Here is a 21,815-nt window from a genome sequence, read left to right on the forward strand (position 1 = left end):
CTGTATCATGTGATGACTCCGGTGATGTTGGAGGCGGCATGTGACTCCCAGGGCTACGTGGGCTCAAAAACAATTTAAATACAAAAACACAAGCAGGTTCCCCTCCTCTCTTTTGCCTTTTGGTCCGGCTCTCCCTGTCTTTGGGTTGGTGCCCGACTGAATGGAAAATCCGTCATCTTGCAGGCACTAACCTGTGAGCACCGGATACCTGGAGACCAGGCCCCCTCTGCTGGGGGTCCCCCAGGAGCTGTGCCCCACCATTCTGCAGCCCACTGACTCCCAGCCTGGTAAGTTACTGAACACTTTGAGCAATTATTTGTGAACTGTCCTAGACTACCTCATTAGCATGCACAGGGCACCCTCATTGGGCACTGGGCACATTGGGAGGAAAGTGCCTGCCGGCTCTGGAGAGCTGCAGCTCTCGGGTCTGTGGTCTGTGCGCCAGTCCTCCGCTGCCTTCTTGGGAAGCGGAGCTGTGCTGGTTCCGCAGGCGCTGGGGTGGAAGGAGCACCTCCATCCCTTTCCCCCCAACCATCCCCCCCCACTGCTTTTCTTAGGGGGTCTGCTCCCCTCGCCTTAAAAAAAATTTTTTTGGACACCTAGATCTTCTTTCGGTCCAGAACCCGAAAGACAAACCTTTGAGGACTTGGTGATTGGAAATGTACTAACTATCCCTTCTGAAATATTTTTCTCTCTAATACAAGGTAGATGGCCTGGTTCCTGTCATATATGTGGGTGCGTGTGCGCGTCTGTGTTGAAGGGTGACCGATCGGTTTCTTGGGGCCATCAGAGCTGTTTCTTGGGTGGACCTTTGTTGGCTCCTGATCCCCGCTCGCTGTAGGGATCATCAAGTGATAAAGAGGGGCACTTACAGCAGTCAGGAGACATTGATCTCTGACCCCAAATGTCTGGCTCTATGGGAGAAATCAAGTCTTAAAGCAGGAGCCAAGATCCAGTCAGTGCTCAAGGATTAGGGGCTCTACGCATCTTGGAGAGGTGACTCAGAGTTTGAGGCCGAATGTTTGCAGAATGAGGCAGATCGCTGGCTGAGGAACTAGCCATGGGGAAGGCACATGTAAATTTAATCATGGCCATGTTCATACTTACTACATAGGAAGGAGATGTTGGCTATGTCAGAAGCTTCTGGTTCACCGTTATCCAGTGCTGATACCTGTTCAGCAAGAAATAATAATTATTGCACACAATCCATCTAACAACTCAATGAGCAGGTGCTATTTTTATCCCCAACTTAGAGAGGGGCAAGCTGAGGCACAAAGCAGTTAGACATTCCACCAGTAAGAGATAGAGGTAGGATTCAAGCCCAGGCAGCTTTTCTCCAGAACCCACACAGTTAATTACTATGATAAACTCCCTCAAAAAGAAAAAAAACAAAATCCAGGGGCAGCTGGGTGGCTCAGTTGGATGGGCATCTGCCTTTGGTCATGATATCCATGTCCTGGGACCAAACCCTGCATCAGGCTCCCAGATCAGCGGGGATTTTGCTTCTCCCTCTCCCTCTCTCTCTCCCTCTGCTTATGTTCTCTCCATCTCTCTCTCTCTCAAACAAATAAGTAGAATCTTAAAAAAAAAAATCCATCCACATTACTATGTGACAGGTAATATGCAAGGTTCAGGGTTATTTTTGCGAACAAAACAGAGACATCCTGTTCTCATGGACTTGACAGCTCATTGGAGAAGGCAGCTATTAAACATCATCACATAAGACAATATATTATTTCAAATCAGGGCATTTGCTAAAAAGAATAGTAGGGGGACGTGAGAATGTTCACCTGCAGTCATACTTCAGTTGGAGGACAGAGAAGAATAGTTGGTCAGAGGAGTCCCCTCTGCGCGTGTAATACTCAAGATGTAACCTGAGAGAGGAGCAGGGAGTCAAGCAGGTGAAGAGCCAGGAAGAACATTCCAGACAGAGGGAACAGTATGTACGAGAGCCTTGAGGTGGGAAAGAGCTGGGACCACGCGAGGAGCAGCAGATAGGCTGAGCCCATTGTGAGTTGAACCAGAGCAGGAGATGAGCCCTCCAGACTATGTGGACCTCTTGTGGGCTTTGCTAAAGTGACTTGGGTTGTATTTCAGGATCAATGAAAAACCATTAAAGCATTTTAAGTAGGGAAGTAGCATAACTGGATCTGCAGTACGAAAAGACTTCTTCAAGAGGTGTATCTGTTCGTTTTCGCTGCATTACAAACCCCACTGAGATGCAGTGGCTTGAAACAACCCTCGTTTATAGCTCCTAATGCCATGAGTTGGCAGTTGAAGGTGGGATCATCTGGATGGTATACTTCTTGCCTGGGTTCCCTCATGTAACTGGGCAGCTGGCACACTGGCTGCCAGCGGCTGATCCTAGAGGATCTCATGCACGTGTCAGCTGATTGGCAGGGGCAGCTGAAATTGACTGGGCCATGTGTCTCCCTATCTAGCGAGCTAGCCCAGTCTCCTTCATATGATGGCTGGGTTCCAAAAGCAACAAGGGAAGGGGACCCCCCAACGCACAAGCACTTTACGAGCACCTACTTGTTTCACATTTGCTAATGTTCCATTGGCCTAGACAAATTACGTGGTCAAGACCAGATTCAAGGGATAGAGAAATAGATCTCTGAGCTAGAGGAGCTGGAAAATACTGGGTTCTGTTTGTTTCCAGTGTATAGCCTGAATTCAAAATAATAAGCTGGATACTCTCTTCCTCTACTATGGGAGGAACTGAAAGCCAGGAGGAAATTCAGAGCCAATTTTTGCTATGGTTGGAAATGAACTTAAACTTGGTTGTATATCAAACTTTGTGTTCTGATTAGAACAAGTAGGAGTCTGAGCATCTGTTTTGGCCACGGATCAGGAGTGTATCTAGAATGTGGTATGGAAATGTCTTCTCCTTTTCTCACAGGATTATCTGGGAATAGCTTGGAGTCTAGGAATACTTTTAAGGTTGTTACCCTAGAATGAAATTTGGCCATATGGAACTCAGAATGTGTTTAAGTGTTCCATGCAAGGCAACAGCATGTACAAAGGCCCTGAGGCAAGGAAGTAGGTGGCTCGTTTGGGAAATAGGAGACAATTTAGTTTCATGTAATTGCAGTGGGAATGGAACCGGAGTGGACAGATTGAAAAGATGCTTAAGGAGGTAGGGGGGATAAAAAGCAAGTCTTGCTGATGATCTAATAGGGGTTGAAGAAAAGGTACAGATTAAAGAAGCCTCCCAGGTTGGTGATACTATATCCTGAAGTGGAAAAAGTAGGTTTGGATCAGGATGTTTGCAGCGGCAACAGGAGTAGGAAAGGCTGAAGAAAGTCACACATGCTATCAGCTGGGCCAAAGGTTGCTGAGGCACTGATTCAATTAAAGGACAGAAAAGCTTCTGTTTGACTTAGGAACATGGAGGAGGTAGCTGAAGACTTCAACGAGCAATTTTGGTGGAGTGGCGAGGATGGAGGCAAAATTGGAGGGAGTAAGGAGTGAGTGAAGGTAAACTATGAAAAGGACAATAGGAATCAGGCGGTATTTAGCTATGGATCAGAGTCAAGGAACTCTCTTGATTTTACATTTGCTTAAAAAAAAAAAAAAAAGCCTCTAGATTATGTAAACTATCAGAGTAGTCCAGCTGGAAGAGAGTGAGGCAAAGGGATCCAAAGTGTGTATGAATGAATAGGTGATGACAGATTTTTTTTTAAAGATTTTATTTATTTATTTGACAGATCACAAGGAGGCAGAGAGGCAGGCAAAGAGAGAGAGGGGGAAGCAGGCTCCCTGCTGGGCAGAGAGCCTGATGCGGGGCTCGATCTCAGGACCCTGGGATCATGACCTGAGCCGAAGGCAGAGGCTTTAACCCACTGAGCCACCCAGGCGCCCCCCCAGATTTTTATTTTTTATAGGAGGGGGATAATGAGACGAGATGCAGCAGATACAGGTAAGCTTGTAGATGTGATGTTGGGAAGACGAAGCACTTGCTATCTGTCAACTTTTATTTTCCCAGTGAAGTAGAAGGCCAGGTCATTAGCAGAGAGAAAAGGAGATGGAAGAGGAAAAGAGGACAGAGTCCTCTTGGAGACAGAGGAATTAGCATTGTAAAGAAAGGAGCAGGGAAGTTGGATAAAGCAGAGTGCCTATTAAGAACACGGATTGAAGGGCGCCTGGGTGGCTCAGTCAGTTAAGGGACTGCCTTCAGCTCAGGTCATGATCCTGGAGTCCCAGGATCGAGCCCCACATCAGGATCCCTGCTCAGCAGGGTATCTGCTTCTCCCCCTGACCCTCTCCCCTCTCATGCTCTCCCTCTTTCTCATTCTGTCAAATAAATAAATAAAATCTTTAAAGAAAAAAAAAAAAGAACATGTATTGAGGCGTTTTTCTCTGGGGTCATTTAAGCGCTTGGGTTCAAGCACTTAATGGCGGTGCACCAACACACTGAAGTTTCGCTGGGCAAACTGTACAGACGAGGAGAGGGCAAGGGTGTGGAAGGGGGTACCGGGGAGTGAGTGTCAAGGAGAACCAGGAATCTAACCTGAGCCAGGAAGGGAATGGGGCCAGGAAGGAATGATGAAGAATGAGTCAGTAGTCGAAGACCAGTGGAACAGAGCTTATGAAGAGGTAAAAGACTGTGTTCTTTTTATTTTTTTAAAATATTTTATTTATTTATTTGGCAGAGAGAGATCACAAGTAGGCAGAGAGGCAGGCAGAGAGAGAGAGAGGAGGAAACGGGCTCCCTGCCCAGCAGAGAGCCCGATGTGGGGCTCGATCCTAGGACCCTGAGATCATGACCTGAGCCGAAGGCAGAGGTTAAACCCACTGAAGCCACCAGGCGCCCCAAAGACTGTGTTCTTGAATGGAGTCCTGCATTGGCATCAACTGCGAGGTTGTTGGAAATGCAGATTATCAGGCCTCACCAGATCTTCTGAATTCAAATCTGCATCTTTAGCAAGATCTTTTTGATTTGTCTCCACATTAAAGATTGAGAAGCACAGGGATGCCTGGGTGGCTCAGTTGGTTAGGCATCTGACTTTTGATCTCAGCTTAGGTCTTGATGTCAGGGTCCCAAGTTCAAGCCCTGCATTGGGCTCCATGCTGGGTGTGGAGTCGACTTTAAAAAAAAAAAAAAAAGATTGAGAAGCCCAGATCTAGATTGTCCTGTGGAAGAAAAATGTGGCTGTTCTGCGCAAGGTGAGAAGGTAACGAACCTCAAAATGTCTCTTTCAAGGGTGCCTAGGTGGCTCAGTGGGTAGGGCCTCTGCCTTTGGCTCAGGTCTTGATCTCAGGGCCCTGGGATCAAGCCCCGCATCGGGCTCTCTTGCTTCGTGGGGAGCCTGCTTCCCCTCTCTTTCTGCCTGCCTCTCTGCCTACTTGTGATTTCTCTCTGTCAAATAAATAAAATCTTTTTTAAAAATGTCCTTTTCGAAATAGATCTTTATTGAGCAAATTTCTTTTTCTTTTTCTCTTTTTTCACCCCTCTGGTTTTATTTTATTTTTATTTTTATTTATTTATTTTTAGAAAGATTTTATTTCTTTATCTGACAGAGAGAGAGAGAGATCACAAGTAGGCAGAGAGACAGGCAGGGGGGCGGAAGCAGGCTCCCCGTGGAGCAGAGAGCCCGGTGTGGGACTCGATCCCACGACTCTGAGATCATGACCTAACCTGGAGGCAGAGGCCCAACCCACTGAGCCACCCACGCGCCCTATCTTATTTTTAGTATACAGAATTTCAAACATGTTAACATTGAGTGAGACCTCACATACCTGCATAAGTTTCAATAATTTTCACCTCATGGCCAATCTTTTCTTCATACTACCCCTCCCACCCAGGATTGTTTTGAGTCAAATCATAGACTAATGTCATTTCACCTGTAAATATTTCATTACTGACACCTAAAAGACAAGGACTGCCTTTTTAACCACAACCGCTGTACCATGACCACATCCCAATAAAATCAAGAATAAATCCTTATTATCATCAGATAGCCAGTTAATGCTCACATTAACTGCAGTAGCCATATTATTTAATTTGTAACTTTGTGTTCAATGAGTATCCAAATAAGGTCCACACATGGCAGCTGGTGATTATGTCCCCTTAGTCTTTTGTGAGTTATAGGTTCCTTTTTCTTCTCTTTTTTTTTTCCCCTTGACATTTTGAAGGTTTATTTATTTATTTGAGAGAGAGAGAGAAGAAACAAGATGCATTGTTTTGAAGAAACCAGAGGATTGGTTCTCTAGATTTTCCCAAAGTCTAGACTCTGCTGATGGTTTACTCATGGTATCACTTAGTATGTTCCACTATCTTGTATATTCTCTATAAACTGGTAATTAGACCTAAAGGGAATTGCTTTTGAAAAAAAATTTATAGTGAAATATATCTCATATAAATCATGTAAAAATATATATGTACAGCTTAAAGAATAAAAATGTCCTCATAGGGGGCACCTAGGTGGCTCAGTGGGTTAAGCCTCTGCCTTTGGCTCAGGTCATGATCCCAGGGTCTGGGCTCGAGCCCCGCATTGGGCTCTCTGCCTAGCAGAGAGCCCGCTTCCCCTTCTCTCTCTGTCTGCCTCTGCCTATTTGTGATCTCACTCTTTCTGTGTCAAATAAATAAATAAAATCTTTTAAAAAAATGCCCTCATAACAACTACCTCCTGTCTTAGAAACTTTCTAAAAATAGCCCTCTTCATCTTCCCTAGAGGTAACTTTTATCTTGGCTTTTGTAATAATTTTTCTCCTATTTTTCCCCCACGTATGTGTGCATCCCTAAGCAATATATTACTTAGTTTTTCCAACTTCATGAGTTGTATGTAAATGTAATCACACTACAGACATTCTTCTGTGGCATGTATTTTTCTTGAGATATTTTTTTAAGATTTTATTTATTTATTTATTTGTCAGAGAGAGAGAGGGAGAGAGAGAGCACACATGCACAAGCAGGCAGAGTGGTAGGCAGAGACAGAGAGAGAAGCAGACTCCCTGCTGAACAAGGAGCCCGATGTGGGACTCGATCACAGAACTCTGGGATCATGACCCAAGCCAAAGGCAGCCGCTCAACCAGCTGAGCCACCCAGGCATCCCTTGCTTGATATCCTTATTTTTGTTTTTATTCATGTCTATATTTGTAGCTATGGTTCATTCATGTTCATTGGCCTATAGTGATCAACCACGTGAATGTTTTAACAATCTATCCTTTCTATTCTTGGTGGGCATCTGGGACCTCCTGCCCAACTTGGGGGTATTATGAATGATGCTGCTATGAACATTCTTGTACATGTCTTGTGTCCTTGTGCAAGGACTCCCCTAGGTATATACTTAGAAGTGAAAATGCTAAATCATAGAGGCGCCTGGGTGGCTAAGTAGGTTAACTCTCTGCCTTCAGCTCAGGTCATGATCCTCGGGTTCTGGGATGGAGCCCCGCATCCTATCAGGCTCCCTCCTCAGTGGGGAGCCTGCTTCTCCCACTCCTTCTCCCTCTGCCACTCCCCCTGCTTGTGTTCTTTTACTCTCTCTCTCAAATAAATAAATAAAATCTTAAAAGAAAATACTGGATCATAGAGTATGCCTCAGTTCAACTTTACAAGAAACTGCTAAACTGTTTTCTGCAAGCTGATTTTGTTCCTCTCCAATCCTTACATCTTTTAATTTCTTTTTGCTCCCTCATTGTACGTCTAATACAATATAATCCTCTAATACAATATAATAGGAAGCAATTCTTGTCTCATTTCGATCTCAAAGGGAAAGCATCCCACATTACACAGTTAGGTAACATGTTTGCTGAAGGGGTTTTTTAGAGTTTTGTGTGTGGTGGGTTTTTTTTAAATCAGATTAAGAAAATTCGTATTTCTCCTTTGCTCAGTTTTGTTGAACCATTAATGGCTTTTTAACTTTATCAAACGCATTTCCTGTCTTTTGAGATGATAAAATGATTTCCCTATTTTTATTCTTTTAGTATTGTGAATTATATGGATTTTCTTTTTTCCCAGCTTTATTGACATATTATTAACGTAAGCGATGCTGGCGTGGGGAGTACAGTGTAATGATTTGATGTACACGTGTATTGTGAAATGGTTGCCGCAATAAAGTTAGTAAACACCCCCATTTTCTCTCATAATATTTTTCTTGTGTTTGTGGTGATAACATTTAATATCTACTCTCTTAACAACTTACAGTAATATAGTATAGTCAATTATAGTCATCAGGCTGTACACTAGGTTCCCAGAACTTATAGCTGGAAGTGTATGCTCTTTTTTTTTTTTTAAAGATTTTTTATTTATCTATTTGACAGAGAGAGATGACAAGCAGGCAGAGAGGCAGGCAGAGAGAGAGGAGGAAGCAGGCTCCCCGCTGAGCAGAGAGCCCGATGCGGGGCTCGATCCCAGGACCCTGGGATCATGACCTGAGCCGAAGGCAGTGGCTCAACTCACTGAGCCACCCAGGCGCCCCAGTGTATGCTCTTTGACCAACATCTCCCTCTTTTTCCCTGCACGCTCCCAACCCCCCCGCTCTTGGCAACCACGATCTTACTGTTTCTGTGAGTTCAGACTTTTGAGATCCCACATGTAAGTGAGGATACAAATATTTTTGTTTCTCTGTCTGACTTACTTCACTTGGCCCTCGGGGCCCATCGACATTGTCACCAAATGCAGGATTTCCTTCTTTTTTTGTAGCTGAATAATATCCGTGTGTGTGTGTGTGTGTGTGTGTGTGTGTACATATCACAGTTGATTTAGCCATTCATCTATCAGTGGGCACTTATGTTGTTTCCATGTCTTGGCTATTGTGGATAATGCTTCAATGAACATGAGGGTACAAATGTCTCTTCACTATTGATTACATTTCCATCAAATATATACCCAGATGCAGGATTCCTGGGTCATGTGGCATTCTATTTTTTTTTTTTTTTTTGAGCAACCTCCATATATAGCGTTTTCCATAGAGGCTGCACCAGTTTACATTCCCACCAACAGTACACCAGGGCTCCCTCTTCTCCACACCATCCCAACATTGGTTGTCTCCTGCCTTTTTGGAAATAGCCATTCTAATAGGTACAAGGTGATATTTTTGTTGTGGTTTTGGTTTACATTCCCTTGATGATGAGTGATGTTGAGCATCTTTTCATGTACCTGTTGATCATCGGTATGTCTTCTTTGGGAAAAATGTCTATTCAAATCCTTTCATCAGTTTTTTTTTTTTTTTTTTGTATTGGACTGTGGGAGGTCCTCATGTATTGGGGGGTATTAACCCCTAACAGATAAATTATCTGTAAATATTTTCTCCCATGCTATAGGTTGCCTTTGCACTTTGCTGATTGTTGCTTTTGCGGTTCAGAGGCAAAAGTAGTTTTAGTTTGATGTAGTCCCACTTGTTGATTTTTGCTTTTGTTACCTAACCTTTGTTGTCATATCCTAAAAATCATCGCGAAGACTGACATCAAGGAGAATTTCCCCTGTGTTTTCTTCTGGTACATTTTATAGTTTGGGGCCTTCCATTTAAGCCTTTAATCCGTTTCTGGAGATTCTTGGGTGGCTCAGTCAGTTAAGCATCTACCTTCGGCTCAGGTCATGATCCACGGTCCTGGGATCAAGTCCCACTTTGGGCTCCTTGCTCAGCAGGGAGCCTGCTTCTCTTTCCACCTACTACTCCCCCGGCTTGTGCTCTCTCTCTCTCTCTCTGGCAAATAAATAAAACATTTAAAAAAAAATCTTTAACCCACTTCCGGAAAACTTGTGAGTCGTGTAAGACTGGGGTCCATTTTCATTCTTTTGCATGTAAATACCCCGTTTTCCCAGTACCATTTATTGAAGAGGCTATCCCTTCCCTAGTAAATACCCCTGGCTCCCTTCTCATGTATTAGTTGCCTGTGTATGTGTGGGCTTATTTCTGGGCTCTCAGGGCTCTTGCACTGGTTTATGTGTGCTTTTATCCCAGTACCATACTGTTTTGAATTCTATAGCTTTATTATAAATCTTCACATCAAGAAGTATGTTTTGTTCTTCCAGCTTTGTTCTTTCCCAGGATTTCTTTGGCTGTTCAGGCTCTTTTGCGGTTCTGTATACATTTTAGGATTGTTTTTTTCTATTTCTGTAAAAAATGGCCACTGAGATTTTGATAGGGATTGTACTGCATCTGCAGATGAATAGTATGGACAAATTAATAACATTAGTTCTTCCAATCCATGTACACGACTATATTTCACTTGTTTGTGTCCTCTTCCATTTTTTTAATCAGTATCTTGTAATTTGCAGCAAATAGATGTTTCATCTCCTTGCTTAAAATTTATTCCCAAGTAATTTATTATTTTTGATGCAGTTTTATTTTTGTTTATTTTTTAAAGGAATTTACTTATTTGTCAGAGAGAGAGAGTGCGCACAAGCAGGGGGAGAGGCAGGTAGAGGGAGAAGCAGACTCCCCACTGAGCAGGGAGCCCAATGAAGACCTCAGCCCCAGGACCATGGGATCATGACCAGAGCCAAAGGCAGATGCTTAACCAACTAAGCCACCCAGACATTCCTTTTGATGACATTTTAAATGGGATTTTTTTTTTCCAGATAGTTTGCTGCTACTTTTTGAAAAGCAGCTGGTTTGGAGTGCCTGGGTGGCTCAGTGGGTTAAAGCCTCTGCCTTCGGCTCAGGTCATGGTCACAGGGTTCTGGGATCGAGCCCCGCGTCGGGCTCTCTGCTCGGCAGGGAGCCTGCTTTCCCCTCTCTCTCTGCCTGCCTCTCTGCTTACTTGTGACCTCTGTCTGTCAAATAAATAAATAAAATCTTAAAAAAAAAAAAGAAATGCAGCCGCTTTTTATAAGTTGGTTTTGTATCCTGCAACCTTACAAAATTCATTTATTAGTTCTTTTTTTTTTTTTAAAGATTTTATTTATTTATTTGACAGAGAGAAATCACAAGTAGGCAGAGAGGCAGGCAGAGAGAGAGAGGAGGAAGCAGGCTCCCTGCTGAGCAGAGAGCCCGATGCGGGACTCGATCCCAGGACCCTGAGATCATGACCTGAGCCGAAGGCAGCAGCTTAACCACTGAGCCACCCAGGCGCCCCTCATTTATTAGTTCTAATGGGGTTTTTTTGTGAAGTGTTTAGGACTTTCCATATATAAGATCATAACATCTGCAAAGATGATTTTACTTCTTTCTCCCTGAAATGGATCCCTTTTATTTCTTTTTCTTGCCTGATTGCCCTGGCTAGGACTTCCAGTACTATGTTGAACAGGAGTATTGAGAGTGGGCACCTTTCATTTGTTCCTGATCTTAGTGAGAAATCAACCTTTCATTGTTGACTCTAGTGTGGATTTGTCATATAGGACCTCTATTATATTGAGGTGTGTTTCGTTTATACCCAATTTTGTTAAGGGTTTTTTTTTAATTTTTAATTTTTTATAAACATATATTTTTATCCCCAGGGGTACAGGTATGTGAATCACCAGGTTTACACACTTCACAGCACTCACCAAAGCACATACCTTCCCCAATGTCCATAACCTCACCACCCTTCTCCCAACCCCCCTCCCCCCAGCAACCCTCAGTTTGTTTTGTGAGATTAAGAGTCACTTATGGTTTGTCTCCCTCCCAATCCAATCTTGTTTCATTTGTTCTTCTCCTACCCCCTTAAGCCCCCATGTTGCATCAGCACTTCCTCATATCAGGGAGATCATATGATAGTTGTCTTTCTCCGCTTGACTTATTTCGCTAAGCATGATACGCTCTAATTCCATCCACGTTGTCGCAAATGGCAAGATTTCATTTCTTTTGATGGCTGCATAGTATTCCATTGTGCATATATACCACATCTTCTTGATCCATTCATCTGTTGATGGACATCTAGGTTCTTTCCATAGTTGGGCTATTGTGGACATTGCTGCTATAAACATTCGGGTGCACGTGCCCCTTCGGATCACTACGTTTGTATCTTTAGGGTAAATACCCAGTAGTGCAATTGCTGGGTCATAGGGCAGTTCTGTTTTCAACATTTTGAGGAACCTCCATGCTGTTTTCCAGAGTGGTTGCACCAGCTTGCATTCCCACCAACAGTGTAGGAGGGTTCCCCTTTCTCTGCATCCTCGCCAGCATCTGTCATTTCCTGACTTGTTGATTTTAGCCATTCTGACTGGTGTGAGGTGATACCTCATTGTGGTTTTGATTTGTATTTTCCTGATGCCGAGTGATATGGAGCACTTTTTCATGTGTCTGTTGGCCATCTGGATGTCTTCTTTGCAGAAATGTCTGTTCATGTCCTCTGCCCATTTCTTGATTGGATTATTTGTTCTTTGGGTGTTGAGTTTGATAAGTTCTTTATAGATTCTGGACACTAGTCCTTTATCTGATATGTCGTTTGCAAATATCTTCTCCCATTCTGTCAGTTGTCTTTTGGTTTTGTTAACTGTTTCCTTTGCTGTGCAAAAGCTTTTGATCTTGATAAAATCCCAATAGTTCATTTTTGCCCTTGCTTCCCTTGCCTTTGGCGATGTTCCTAGGAAGATGTTGCTGCGGCTGAGGTCGAAGAGGTTGCTGCCTGTGTTCTCCTCAAGGATTTTGATGGATTCCTTTCTCACATTGAGGTCCTTCATCCACTTTGAGTCTATTTTTGTGTGTGGTGTAAGGAAATGGTCCAATTTCATTTTTCTATATGTGGCTGTCCAATTTTCCCAGCACCATTTATTGAAGAGGCTATCTTTTTTCCATTGGACATTCTTTCCTGCTTTGTCGAAGATGAGTTGACCATAGAGTTGAGGGTCTATTTCTGGGCTTTCTATTCTGTTCCATTGATCTATGTGTCTGTTTTTGTGCCAGTACCATGCTGTCTTGATGATGACAGCTTTGTAATAGAGCTTGAAGTCCGGAATTGTGATGCCACCAACCTTGGCTTTCTTTTTCAATATCCCTTTGGCTATTCGAAGTCTCTTCTGGTTCCATATAAATTTTAGAATTATTTGTTCCATTTCTTTGAAAAAGATGGATGGTACTTTGATAGGAATTGCATTAAATGTGTAGATTGCTTTAGGTAGCATAGACATTTTCACAATATTTATTCTTCCAATCCAGGAGCATGGAACATTTTTCCATTTCTTTGTGTCTTCCTCAATTTCTTTCATGAGTACTTTATAGTTTTCTGAGTATAGATTCTGTGCCTCTTTGGTTAGGTTTATTCCTAGGTATCTTAAGGTTTTGGGTGCAATTGTAAATGGGATGGACTCCTTAATTTCTCTTTCTTCTGTCTTGTTGTTGGTGTAGAGAAATGCAACTGATTTCTGTGCATTGATTTTATATCCTGACACTTTACTGAATTCCTGTACAAGTTCTAGCAGTTTTGGAGTGGACTCTTTTGGGTTTTCCACATATAGTATCATATCATCTGCAAAGAGTGATAATTTGACTTCTTTGCCGATTTGGATGCCTTTAATTTCCTTTTGTTGTCTGATTGCTGAGGCTAGGACCTCTAGTACTATGTTGAATAGCAGTGGTGATAATGGACATCCCTGCCGTGTTCCTGACCTTAGCAGAAAAGCTTTCAGTTTTTCTCCATTGAGAATGATATTTGCAGTGGGTTTTTCATAGATGGCTTTGATGATATTGAGGTATGCGCCCTCTATCCCTACACTTTGAAGAGTTTTGATCAGGAAGGGATGCTGTACTTTGTCAAATGCTTTTTCAGCATCTATTGAGAGTATCATATGGTTCTTGTTCTTTCTTTTATTGATGTGTTGTATTACATTGACTGATTTGCGGATGTTGAACCAACCTTGCATTGGCTGCATCATTCTTATCCACCACTACAGATAGGCAAGTCTCTGGTTCCGCGAGCCTGTTGAGAATGGTCTCCAGAGTCTCATGCAAATAACACTTGAGGATGTATTTTAATATTTTATTTATCTATTTATTTGAGAGAGAGCAAACATGTGAGTGGCAGGAGCAGAGGAAGAGGGAGAGGAAAAGGGGAGAGAATCTCCAGCAGAGTCCATGCTCAGTATGGAGCCTGTTGCAGGGCTCAGTCTCACAACCCCGAGATCATGACATGAGCCAAAGCCAAGAGTCAGACCCTTAGATGACGGAACTACCCAGACACACACCCAAGGACACATTTAAAGTAATGTGATCAACATTGTAGAGCTTTGGTTGCTGACACATCTAGGTTATGGTAGGTCTTTTCTGCTGCCAATTTGATAACATAAAACCCTGAGTAGATGTCCACCACACTCGCTTTCTCATCCACCACTGGCAGGGCTGAGAATCAGTGCATTCAGAATGCCTAGAGCCGTGTAGACAGGGATGGGACTGTTGGCCTACATGCCGATCTGCAGTCCTTCCAGAGACTTAGACGTGAACTCTGGCTTGGGAAACACAGTGACAAACAATTTGAAGAACTTGAGGATGCGCTTATAGGTGACGATGTGCAAGGTGTTGCCTTATTCCGGGTCAGTAACTGGCACCCTGTGGGTCTTATTCTGAATCAATGAAGAGATAGCATCAAACAAGCTGGACTTAGAAGCAATACAGACAAGGGATTAAAGAACTCCTGTGGGTACACTTCCCTCCAGGTTTCTATCTCGCATTGCCCCGGCCTATAGATCTATACCAAGACTGGTTTATCAGCAGCAGTGCAGGATACTGATGAAATCCTTGATGGCCGGCATGCCCACAAAACTTTGCCTCTTACCTTCCCACAAAGGGGCAGCTTACAGACCATTGGTTACCAAAGGGGGTGAGGAAAAAAAAAAAGCTTTCTTCATCTACAGGGAAATATTAAATATAAACATATTAAAGTTTGTGGGAATCAGGTCAGAGCTGTGATGAGACCTCATAAAAGAAGTGTACATGCTGTGATTGGATTCTGGGGTCCCTTGATGATGCTCATTTTCCAGGGCTGGAAGCTATCCTAAGAATTGACCCTCTCCTTTGCAAGAGACACTGGTTGGGTTCCTTTGCTTTAGGAAGCATGCTTTTTTTTTTTTTCCTCAATGAAGGCATTTATTGCTTTAAACTTCTCTCTCTGAACTGCTTTTGTTGCATCCCGTAAGTTTAGTGTGTGCTTCCATTTTCCTTTGTATCAAGATATTTTCTGGGGAACCCGGGGGGCTCAGTTGGTTAAGCATCTGCCTTAGGCTCAAGTCATGATCCTAGGGTCATGGGATCGAGCCCACATTGGGCTCCCTGCTCATCAGGAAGCCTGCTTCTCCCAATCCCTCTGCCTCTTCCCCTGCATGCGCTCTTGCTCTCCCTCTCTCTCTCTCCGTGTCAAATAAATAAAATCTTTTTTTTAAAGATAATTTTTGATTTCACTTTTCATTTCTTCTTTGGCCCAGTGGTTGTTCAAGAGTATGTTTCCACATATTTGTGAATTTTCCAGTTTTCCTCTTGTAATTCATTTCTAGTTTCACACCATTGGGGTCAGAAAAAATATTTGGTATGATTTCTGTCATCTTACTTGCTAAGAATTGCTCTGTAACCTCACCTATTTATCCTAGAGAATGTTCCATGTGTCCTTTAGATGCATGTGTATTCTACTGCCATTGGGTGGAATGTTCTGCATAAACTTATGCTAAGGTATAGTTCAAGTCCAATGTTTCCTTATGAATTTTCTGTCCAGATTTTCTGTCTGGATAAACAAGTCCATTGTTGTAAGTCCCCTCCTGTTATTGCAGTGCTGTTTATTTCTCTCTTCAGATCTCTTAGTATTTGCTTAATATATTTTGTTGCTCGGATATTGAGTGCATATATATTTGCAATTGTTATATTCTCTTGATGAATTAACCTCTTTATCATTGTAAAATGACCCTTGTTGTCTCTTGCTATAATTTTTGACTTGAAGTCTGTTTTGCTGCTATAAGGATAGCTGTTTCTACTCACTTTTGGTTTCCATTTGCATGAAATATATTTTTCTACCCTTCGCTTTGAGACTATATGTGTACTTAAGGTTAAAGTGAGTCTCTTGTAGGCAACATATGATTGGGTTGTGTTTGTTTTTTCTTTTATATTTTATTTATTTATTTGACAGAGAGAGAGAGAGAGAGAGAGAGATCTCAAGTAGGCAGAGAGGCAGGCAGAGAGAAAGGGGGAAGCAGGTTCTCTGCTGAGCAGAGAGCCTGATGCAGGGCTTGATCCCAGGACCCTGAGATCATGATCTGAGCAGAAGGCAGAGGCTTAACCTACTGAGCAACCCAGACACACCAGGGTTGTTTTTTAATCCATTCAGACACTCTATGCTTTTTGATTGGAGAATTTAATCTCTTTACATTAGCAGTAATTATTAATAGGTAAGTACTTATTAATGCCATCTTACTGTTTTCTGGTTGCTTTGTATTTCCCTTCTTTCTTTCTTCCTCTTTGGTTATCTTTCATTGTGAGTTGATGATTTTCCATAGTAGCAAGCTTTGATCATCTTTATCTTTTGTGTGTCTACCATAGGTCTTTGTTTTGTGGTTATTCTGTGAATTGTATAAAACATCTCATAAACTTAACAGTCTATTTTAAGAATGATAATTTAACTTCAATCATATACAAAAATTCAACCCTCTTACAGCCCTCCTATATTTTATGTTTTTGATGTCACAAGTAATCTCATTTATATTGCAGATCCACTAACATATTATTGTAGCAATTGTTACTTTTGATACTTTTCCTTTAAACCTTTATATTACAATTAAGTGATTAACACACAAACATATTATAGTATTAGTATTCTGAATTTGATTATATACTTACCTTACCAGTATGTATTATATTTGTATATATTTTCATGTTGCTAATTAGTTTCCTTTCATTTCTGCTTCAAGAATTCCTTTCAGCATGTCTTGTAAGGTAGTTCTAGTGATGACAGACCCCCTCAGCTTCTGTTTGTTTGGAAAAATTTTTATCTCTCCTTCATTTCTCAAAACAATTTTGCCAGGTAAATTATTCTTGGTTGATAGAGTTTTTTTCCTTTCAGTAATTTGAATATATCATTCCACTCTCTGCTAAAAAATCTTCTATAGCCTGGGGCGCCTGGGTGGCTCAGTGGGTTAAGCCTCTGCCTTCGGCTCGGGTCATGATCTCAGGGTCCTGGAATCGAGCCCCGCATCGGGCTCTCTGCTCAGCGACGAGCCTGCCTCCTCTTTCTCTGCCTTTCTGCCTACTTGTGATCTTTGTCAAGTAAATAAATAAAATCTTTAAAAAAAAAAATCTTCTATAGCCTCATGGGAGTTCCCATATATATGAGAATTGTTTTTTAATCTTGCTGCTTTAAAAATTCTCTCTTTTTCTTTTATTTTGGACAGTTTTATTATAAAATGTCTTAGATAAGATCAGCTGGAGCTGAAATTTTAGGACGACTTATTAACTTTATGAGTTTGGATGTCCAAATCTCCGTTCAGATTTGGAAGTTCTCAGCGTTTATTTCTTTAAATAAGACTTGTGCCTCCTTTTCCCACTCTTCTCCTTCTGGTGATCCAGTAATGCATGGTTTCTTTGAATGGATCATGTAATTCATATAGGCTTTCTTTATTCTTTTTTATTCTTTATTCTTTTTGCTCCTCTGACTGGGTGATTTCAGTGATCTGCCATCTAGCTCATAAATTCTTTCTGCTTGGTCGAGTCTGCTGTTGAGCTTTCTATTGATCTCTTCATTTTAGTTATTGTATTTGTCAATTCTAGGATTTCTTTTTTTTTTAAGATTTTATTTATTTATTTATTTGTCAGAGAGAGAGAGAGGGAGAGAGAGCGCACAAGCAGGCAGAGTGGCAGGCAGAGACAGAGGGAGAAGCAGGCTCCCTGCTGAGCAAGGAGTCTGATGCAGGACTCGATCCCAGGACTCTGGGGTCATGACTTGAGCTGAAGGCATTGGCTTAACTGACTGAGCCACCCAGGCGTCCCTCAATTCTAGGATTTCTGTGTGTTTTTTTCTTTTTTTTTAAGATTTATTTATTCATTTGACAGACAGAGATCACAAGTAGGCAGAGAGGCAGACAGAGAGAGAGGAGGATGCAGGCTCCTTGCTGAGCAGAGAGCCCGATGAGGGGCTCGATCCCAGGACCCTGGGATCATGACCTGAGCTGAAGGCAGAGGCTTTAACCCACTGAGCCACCCACGTGCCCCTGTGTGTGTGTGTGTGTGTGTTTTTAATGGTTTCTATTTCTTATTGAACTTCTCATTTTGTTCATGCATTATTTTCCTAATTTCATTTAGTTGTTTTTCTGTGTTTCTTGCAGTTCACAGAATTTATTTAAGAGAATTATTCTGAATTCTTTGTCAGACAGTTCATAGACCTCCATTTCTTTAGGGTCATTTGTTGAAGTTTTACTATTTTCTTTTGGTGATGTTGTATTTCCTTGATTATTCATGTTCCTTGTGGTCTTGCTTTGGTGTCCACACGATTAAGGAAGTAGGCACCTCTTCTAGTCTTTACATGCTAGCTTCAACAGCAAAACCTTTCACCAGAGATTCTGGGTGGGCAATCTGGTGGTAACCATATGTGGACTTATTATTGGAGTCCTTTGGTGGGCAGGCCATGCTTGGGAACATGGTGGTGGACCTGGATCCTGAGTCCACAGGGGCCATTCAGGTGCTGGGTATCACTAGAGTGAGTCCAACATCTAGATCCAAGTGGGCTAGTCGTACTTGCCCAGAGAATGATTTGCAAACTTTTGATCTTCAGTAGTGTAGTGCAAACATACCCCAGCGGGTACACCAGATGCTCCATTGGGTTAGGAAGGAAAATAGTGGAACTTCTAATCCTATTTATTACTTACCTTATTTCTTTTAGTTTCCTTTTCATGATTTTTTTTAAAGATTTTATTTATTTATTTGACAGAGCGAGACCATAAGTAGGTAGAGAGGCAGGCAGAGAGAGAGGAGGAAGCAGGCTCCCTGCCAAGCAGAGAGCCCAATGCGGGACTCGATCCCAGGACCCTGAGATCATGACTTGAGCCGAAGGCAGAGGCTTAACCCACTGAGCCACCCAGGGGCCCATGATTTTTTTTAATATACTGAATGTTCCATACAATAATATATATGCATTTATTTATAAATAAATACACACATTTGTGGGGGTGTAGGCCCAAAATGTATACTGTTGAAGTGAGTCTTCAAACGAGTTTAGGAACCATTACTCCAAGCCACTACCTTCTACATTCTCTTCTTACTGATTAACTTACAGCTTTCTTAATTACTAGCAGACCTGAAGACACATTCTTGCCACCTTGATAGAACTGTATTTTCTGAATATCTATAAAGCAGTATTATCTACTAGAGATAGTGATTTTAGAAACCTTACTTATTATCATGAGTCTCAGTCTCAGTAAATTGGAGAGGGTAAAACAGAATGTATTTTCTGTGCCTCATGAAGTTAACTAGTTGCTGTTATAGACACAGTGAGAATTAATTCTGCTCTCGGACCACCTGAGAATAACATTTTTAAGGTAAGGAATTGCCTATTCATTGAGACGTAAGTCAATAAGTGGAGTCGACTAATGATAGACGAGGGAACAATCAGATACAATGTAGTAAATTATGTTCTGTCATACTGTAATTCTTAATAACGCAGCTGTCACTCCAGACATATTTGCGTCTTTATCTGGAGAACGGGAAGAAATAAAATGTAGGCTATTATAGAAAAGGTAAAAATCTTGGGATGTGGGTGGAAGGAAAAACTTTATGAAGAAGGCTCTTCAGTGGGGTGCTGATGGGTGAATGAGAGTTCACCGAGGTGACAAGGTAAGAAATGGAAGACAGCATCCCAGACACGGGGAGCCAAGTGTGCACAGACACAGAGGGAAGATCCCTGAGGAAGGGGAAGGAGTGTAGTATGGCTGGAGCATTCGGAGGCCGCGCGTGTTTGTGAGAGAGTGCAGGAAGGGGAGGTCAAAGAAGGTTGTCAAACAACGGGGTCATTGAGAGTTAGACAAGCTTGGAATCAGATTCTTGCTTAGCTTCCTACTGGCTCTGTGCTCCTGAGCGAGTACCTTTGTACTCTCTGTTCATGTATAATAACAACACTAGCTCCTCCCTTCTAGGGTTATTGTTATTGTGAGTTTGAAGTAAGAGAATCCATTTGAAATGCTTAGATTAGCACTGATCACATGGTATCATTTAAGTCCTCAGTAAAGAGAAAGTGGTGCTGTTATTGTCATTGTTATACTCCACACACACACACACACACACACACACACCTATGCTAGTAACTAGTAGATGGCTTATACCTCACGTCAAAGAGTTCAGGCTTTATCTTTTGGGTCACTGTTTCTAAAATGGGATCAATGTGTCTGTAAAACAAATCGTCTCCAAGTTGTTTGGCAGTTTCTGTGACATAAGCAGTGGGAAAATAGATGCTTCAGAATGTTTTAATTTTGAAAAGGAAGAAGAATTATCAAGGACCATTTTGTTCCTAATAATGGCGCAAGGGCACAGATGGCTCAAAATGGTCAGACTCTTAGCAAGGTATCGTTAAAATTCAGTTACTAGGATATAGTTTATTTTAGCTATATCATTTGCATTTTATTGTTTATGTGCGTAAAATTTGCATTTCTTGTTGCTACTATTATGTTTTGTTATGGTTCTGATGAACAAAAATAGATTAATGACTAAAGAGTGGTTCATTGAAGTGTAAAAGCAAAGATAAAAATAGTAGTACAAACACTGCAAATCAGAAGCGTAATTAGCAAACAGGACTCCAGGATCTGTTGGGACAAGAGCATCTGTGAATGTGAATGTGATGATTTCACCCAAGCAGCTGAAAGGCAAAGTGTGAATGGGAAGTGTGGCTATGAATATCTAAAAACTGGATTTTTTTTTTTTTGAGCAAGGGATTTATCCCTCTCTTGTCTCCAATGTACACTCTATTAGAAAACTCTGTCAGAGAGTTTCATGATGCTTTCAGAGATGTCACATCATTTTCAAAATAGAATAACCTCCCTGGTCAATGAGTAGACTTTGCTGGACTACGTGCAAAATATTTCGTGGTATGAAATTGATTAATTTTATTTCTAAATGCAAAGAAGCTAAACAACAGCAACAACAGATGAAAGTCATTCTGTAGTCAACATGCTTATAAAGTCAGCCTCAAATTCAAGGCAAATAAAAGGCCGGGAGAGAAAGCAAAAGTAGCCATAAGCAAGCCTGAGGACACAAGGTGCATACTGATGACGGTGGGACTATTATTGTCATGATGACAGCCAATATTTTGTTTTTTATTTTGTTTTTTTTAATTAAAGATTTTTTTAATTATTTTATTTATTTATTTGACAGGCAGAGATTACAAGTAGGCAGCAAGAGAAGGAAGCAGGCTCCCCGCTGAGCAGAGAACCTGATGCAGGGCTTGATCCCAGGACCCTGGGATCATGACCTGAGCCAAAGGCAGAGGCTTTAACCCACTGAGCCACCCAGGCGCCCTGCCAATATTTTGTTTTACAGCTGAGTGAAAGCACTAGTGGGGAAAGTATGAACCGGCTCTTTGCACCCCTGTGGTATATATACGAATGAGAAAGACACACTTGGTAATTCTGAGTTCTGTTTTTCATTTAATCTAGTATTTTTTTTGTGAGACAGGAGCATATTTGAGATAATGCTGATGGAGGACCAGACGTGTGTCCCACAAAGAAAGGTTTGGCGTATCAGTATCTGTTGCTACAATGATGCAAAACAACTTCACAATCCAGTCATTTAAATACTAAGAATTTATAGTATATATATAATATAATTATATTATAATTATATTATAATATTTATAATTATTATTACAAATTATATATAGTATGTATTTATATATAATATATTATATATACTATATATTTATATAATTATATAAATATAATTTATATTTAATTAATTAATTATATAAATATATAGTATGTATTTATATATAA

General features: G+C 41.5%; 1 pseudogene; it reads right to left on the reverse strand.

Moving 5' to 3' along the window:
- Nucleotides 1-1,786: 1,786 nt before the first annotated feature.
- LOC132027262 (5'-AMP-activated protein kinase subunit gamma-1-like) lies at nucleotides 1,787-14,843 on the reverse strand (annotated as a pseudogene).
- Between the last annotated feature and the right edge of the window lie 6,972 nt (nucleotides 14,844-21,815).

The sequence above is a fragment of the Mustela nigripes genome, chromosome 11 (genome assembly GCF_022355385.1).
Source record: "Mustela nigripes isolate SB6536 chromosome 11, MUSNIG.SB6536, whole genome shotgun sequence".
NCBI classification, from domain to species: domain Eukaryota; kingdom Metazoa; phylum Chordata; class Mammalia; order Carnivora; family Mustelidae; genus Mustela; species Mustela nigripes.